The sequence below is a fragment of the Dasypus novemcinctus genome, chromosome 13, assembly GCF_030445035.2.
Source record: "Dasypus novemcinctus isolate mDasNov1 chromosome 13, mDasNov1.1.hap2, whole genome shotgun sequence".
NCBI classification, from domain to species: domain Eukaryota; kingdom Metazoa; phylum Chordata; class Mammalia; order Cingulata; family Dasypodidae; genus Dasypus; species Dasypus novemcinctus.
In genome coordinates this window covers 107129099-107135151 of record NC_080685.1, presented here as the reverse complement: position 1 = coordinate 107135151, position 6053 = coordinate 107129099, and positions in this window count along the sequence as shown.

Sequence of the window (6053 nt, the reverse complement as noted above, 5' to 3'; positions counted from 1 at the left end):
GAGAGCCACCCTGCGCGAAAAAAGCGCAGCCCACCCAGGAGTGGCGCCACCCACACAGAGAGCTGATGCACGAAGAGACAGATTCCCAGTGCCACTGACAAGAATGCAAGTGGACGCAGAACACACAGCGAATGGACACAGAGAGCAGACAATGGGCGCGAGGGGAGAGAAATAAATAAAAAATAAATCGTTAAAAAAAAAAAGATGTGACCAGCACAAGAAGTCTCACGATGGCAAAAGGCATCTGTTCCAGGAACAGGCTGTCCGTGGCGTCAGGGAGCCTGGAGTCCGTGGAGGCGCCAGGTGTCCAAGGGTAACTAGCAAAGGCACGACTCCTCTTCCAGAAGAACAGAATCCCGGAAAGAGATCAGGCAGTGACTAAGTTCCTTGGTACGTGATCTCGAGCAGGCAGGAGCCAAAGTCCTGGTCCCCAGAGGATAAAGTAGGGTCAGCCCCGAGGCTGGCGGCCGCTGCTCTGCAGATTGTGGATCTGGGATCCGCGCGTCTCTCCATCTAGGGTCTGAGTTTCTTCCAGGGACCAGAGAAGGGTGGAGCCAGCAGCCGCACCCTCAGTGGCCCTGCTTGTTTGTGAAGCTTGAGGGAGGACGATAAAGCCTGGCTCCATGCATAGAGAACAGGGGAGAGCTGGTTTGGCAACCAGCCAGGGAAAGGCCTGGGGGCTTTTAGCTGACCACCAGCTGAAATGGAAGCACCAGCGACCATGGCCTCCCCGGGAGCTAACCTGTCCAGGGCACGGCCTGCAGATCAGCGGGGCTCATCTGTATTTTGCATCAGCAAAACCACGTCTGGAGAACTGTGCCCAGATGGGGCTGCTCCATTTGAAGGAGGCCCCAGAGAAACTGCAGAGGATGGTAAGAGATTAGCTAAGGTAGAGTGGGAGTACCTGAAGTTGGTTCTTGGTTTTTTGTCTTCTGGTGAAGAGGGAAACTTTGAGGAACACGTTAGCCTCTTCTAGCCAAGAGCTGGCCGTGGTGGTGTACGCTATGGGTGGGAGGCTGCTCATCTCTTATTCATAGTAACCCCCGAGGGAAGAATTAGGTGAGTGACTTTTATTTATTAGGTGAAGGTAACAATTAAAACAGTTAAAACAATGGTTTCCCCAGATTACTTCTCCATGGCATACTCTCAGTTGAGTGTTAATAGATGGACCATGAGGTAAATGCAGGATTCTCGAGGTTACAGAGTAAATAGGCTTCTTTGTGGCTGGTCTCTTCAAATCCTTTAATGTGTTAGTATGCTTAAAATTTCCCCAAGAACATTTCCCAAACTTAACTGACCACAGAATCGAACTCTGTTTTGTTTATTGAGTTAGTTTGCCTGACTCCATCTCTTAGCATCACTTGAAGCCAGTGCTCTGTAAAACGCCCTCAGAAACTCTGGACGAGAGCAGCCTTCGCTCTGCGAGGAAGCGGAGTTCCCTGTCGCTATTCAAGTAGTCTTGTTTAAGTTCTACCAGAGAAGAAGGTGGTAGAGGAAATGCTTCCTGGAGAATCAGTTTAGATTAGATGCCTCCAGAGGAGATGGTTCTATGGTCCTATAGCCTGCTTTAATGGAATAACCAGATAGCTATCCCACGAACAAACATTTCTGAAGGAACCTCAACTCACTGCAGCCGTAACAGATCTCTACAACAACCCAGAGGTAACCACATGAGTATCTTCGCTAGTGGAATCTCCGATTACATAAGATCAAGAGTGTGCTGTTGGTAAAGGCAGGATTATAAAGCTTTATTAGACTGACCATGTACCCAGAAAATGCTTTACTGAATTTATAGAACCTTCCATAAGTTTTCTCCTGTCATCTCAGGTTGATCTCTGGAAGCATTTTTCGGCCTCTTGTTCCTCAACCCTTGCAGAGTTGCTTTTGCCTAAATTACATCCATGACTTTTCTTAAAAATGATTCCACTCCTCAAACTTTCATGTCATCTTAAACGCTTTTAGAAAGAAGGGATGAAATATAAATTTTCTTTTTTTAAGAAAAGCTTTAGTGCTGTGGGTCTGCTATGAGTATAGCATGCAGTGGCATACCGAGTAATAAAAATGGTCCTAATCTAAAAATGGGCAAAATCTAACCCCCCTTGGTCAAATAACAAAAGACCTCTGTTCTTTTCCTTTCAAGCAAAGGACAAGAGTTGAGCTCTGCAAGGTCCGGTTCTGGTTAAGGGTTTAGAAGGAACATTTTTCCTCTTGGAAACCTAACTAACAAGAAGAGATCAATGTCTTAGCATTACAGGAAAATCATCTTTGAATTCCCAGGTACGGTTGCTGAGACTTCCTGCCGTGCTGGGCAGCTGGGTGATTGAGCTCAAGCCCTGGTCACTGCCCTAAGCCTCTTGTGGTCTGGTTTCTACCCACCCCTGGGACCTCAGGTCCTGCTACTCTCACCACTCACGCCCCTTCTGCCAGCCTCACCCACTTGCTGTTTTGAAAGCTTGTTCCTGCCTCTGGCCTTTCTGTTTGCTGTTCCTTCCACCTGGAATGCTCTTCCCCCCAGCCCTTTGTGAGGTTTCACTCTCTCTTTTTTTTTTTTTTTTTTTTAGGTCTCTTCTTTAGTGTTGCTCCTCAGAGGCTCTTCCCTGATTACCCAAAATAGCCAGGATCCTTCCCCCACTATCCCCTTGCCCCACCTTATTTTTTTCATTTGTTTTTTGTTTATTATTTGTATTCCTCCCCTCTCCCCCCAGATGGCTCCCTCCTCTGCCCACTTGCTGTCTGCTCGTCTTCTTTAGGAGGCATCGGGAACGAACCTGGGGCCTCCCATGTGGGAGGCGAGTGCCCAACCACTTGAGCCACTTCTGCTCCCTGCCGGTTGTGCCGTCTGTTGGTTGCAGCATCTGCTCGTTAGTGTCTGCCCATTGCAGCATTTGCTCGTCTTCTCCAGGAAGCTCCAGTCTGAACCCAGGACCTCCCGTGTGGGAGGCAGGCACCCAACTGTCCAAGCTACTTCTGCTGCCCCGGCTTTATTCTTTAAAAACATTTGTCAGGACCTGGCGTTCTACTGTATGTCTGTTACTCCAGGCAGCCCTGAGGCCTAGGTTTGCTGGGGGATGACATGCTGGGAAACAGACCCTGGGAAACACAAATCGCCCAGCCATGCAGAAAACTCTTGGAAATGACCGAGGTGGTTCCCGGTCCTGTGTCTGCCAGCCCAGGTGAAGGGAGGTGAGAGTGGCAAAAGGAGGGTCTCTTAGGGCCTTCCAAGCCACCCAGGTCATAGGAGGACGGTCAGCAGCTGGGGCCTCATGGGCCTCAGCCGGGGAAAGCCCGCCCTGGCTCGTGTCCCCTGGGCTCCATGCCTGCAGAGCTTCGAGAGGAGCCGGTGGTGCCCCTCCTTGAAGGAGAGCAGCCGGGTCCTTGCCGGTGCCTCTTGGTTTCTTCCCATCACTCGTGCCGTGGTCCTGCTGGAACAGAAGGGCAGAAGAAAAGCTTGGTGAGGTCAGGGGCTGTTCCGTGCTGTTCGCATTTTGTGTGCAGAGCAAAAACAGTGTCTGTCACATCGCAGGCACTCAACTATGTTTTCATTGTTAAGGGTGTAAACATGGCCTATGACATAACAGCACTCGATTAAAAAAATTTTTTTCATGACTAAGTGAAAGAGCAGCAGCCCCCCACGGCTCAGCCTAGGAGTGAGAGGGAGGGAATGACAAAGGAAGCAGGGAGGAGCTGGGGAGCAGGCTTCCCCGTAGGTGGGAGACAACTTCAGAGGTGCCCATCCCTAGCAGCGACCACTGAGACTCGGGCCAGACGTGGCGCGCAGCCGTGGGGGGTCGCCTGGTCAGCTGGGGCGTTGTACCCAGGGCCTCGGCTGGCGTTCTGCCCTGAGAAGAAGGTCCTCTGAAACAGGCAGGAGGAGAAGACATGGCCCTTGTGGCTGGAAGGATCTTAAAGCTCTTCCCCCAGGTCCGTGCCCAAGCTCTCCGGCCCGACCAGCAGGACGCACGCCTGCCTGGGATCTCCGGCTTCCCTCTGGCTCCCAGCTCTGGGCTCTACCCCCCACTGGGCTCCCGGCTCTTTCTGGACCCCGCTCTGCTCCTGGAACCTGCGCCCAGCTCCTCTCCTGGCTTCTTCCTGTCCCCCACCCCCAGACCCAGAGACCTGCTCCCGTACACACACATTGTGGGAACAAGACAACCGGACGGGACATCCAAGGGGCCACGTCCCACGCCCGTCTCCCCTCCTGCTGCCTGGGGAAGGCGGGGAGGAGTCCTGTGGAGGAAGGGGAGGATTCTAGAGCAGGCTGGTCGTGGGGGGATTATTAGGTTAAAAATGGATATTTGAGAAACGAAAGTAAAGGCATGGAAGTTGGACGCCAAAAGCTCTAAGTTGCAACCCTTTCATCAGTATAGGAGACAGGAAAGACTGCTATTTGCTACCGGTTAGCTTGTGTTTTAAAGATCCCATTTAAAACCACACTCCATTAAAGAGGGTTTGTCTAGGTGGAGGACTCTGAAAAAACATCACACCTCACTCTGCCTCCGAGGATGGAGAAGGAGGCAGAAGAGAGGGAGGTCACCGTGACCTTGAAAAAAGAGGTCAGCAGAAGGGAGTTTTCCAAACCCGAGGATATTTCAAGGGTGTAGATACTGCAAATGCGCAAAATGTACAAGAGCAAACGCCTGCACTTTACAGCTTCCCTGTCTCCCTTCTACCGGGAGGTCCCGCAGACCCTGGGAGCGCTGAGGGTAGGTGCGTCCTGCTCGAGGCCTGCGGCCTGCGGTGTGTGTGCTCGGATCTTGAATGATCAGTGAAGTCACTTGGTTTTAGTCTGTCCCATACGGACCCCAAATCCCTGGGCCTTCTCCAGAGTGGGACGACGTCACCCATCACCCTGCGTGGACAGGCACAGGCCATCCTGCGCTCACCCCCCACAGCCAAGGACTCGCTCCAGGGAAGGGACTGCTAAAAGTCTCAACACCAGGGGACAGTATCTGGTTTCAAAAAGGATGTTCCAAATGCTGCCAGTTTACCAATATAAATTGCTGGAAATAAAGCTCCGCAGAAATCTTGGTTTCGGTATGCATTAGCAGAAATCAGAGCAAGAAAGCTTTGTTGCCACAGGGCGTTTTTTAAAAAAATCATCGAGAACCCCTGAGCTTGCCCTGTCCTTGGGGAGAGAGTCGGGGAAGGCAAAATCAGGGGGTGTCTCCGGGCACTCTTTCAGACCATGATGCATAAGCCTTGGTGTTGGGAAAGATACAAAATTCTGACGTCCAAGAAACAGAGTCCACAGGAAAATCTGCTTGTGTTAACCAGCTGGGTGCTGGGAAGATTCGTCTCTGCCTTTAAAAAATTATTTTGCTAACAGATATCTTATCTCCACCTGAAAAGATCATTGAGCAAAGAGCCAATTCACCACAAACAGCAGCTTAGTGAGTCATCGCTGATGCCAGGCCATGCTCTAACTGAAAATATTCGGGGATTCGGAGCTGGAAGGGGGGTCAGCTGTGAAACTCTGGGAATATGGCATCCTGATGGGGAGACAAAGCCCTGGAATCCATGTGATTGGAGTTTAAATGCCCTGAAATTTTCTAACAAGGATTGTACGGTGTCAAGGTTTGTTAACTGCAAATCAGAGCATTGATTCCAGAGCTGAAAATACATCTTCTGCCTAAAAAGAAATACAGAAGGCTTAATACCATGACTGTCTTCAATTGGCAGCAGGCTAAAGTTAAAAAAAATAAATAAAATTATGCTTTCATGGTTGAAAGGGACCCCAGAAGTGGGTTAGTCTAACCAACCAAGAGGTCAACTTCTACAGCTAACAAAGAAACTGAACATGAGTAGAAGAGGCTGATGTAGTATTGTGTTTAAACACCGGGTGGGGAGGGGGGGAAGACCTATTAAACATATTCCAAACTCTTCAAAAACGTGTAAAAGTACCTCTGTGAAAACGCACACACGTACATATGTGCTATATGTACTTCACCCACATATATACGTATACTTAGCCATTTCTAACCTTTCATCTACAACAAGCTTGCTGCTCATTAAAATTATCTGAGGAGGAGTGGATGTGGCTCAAGCAATTGGGT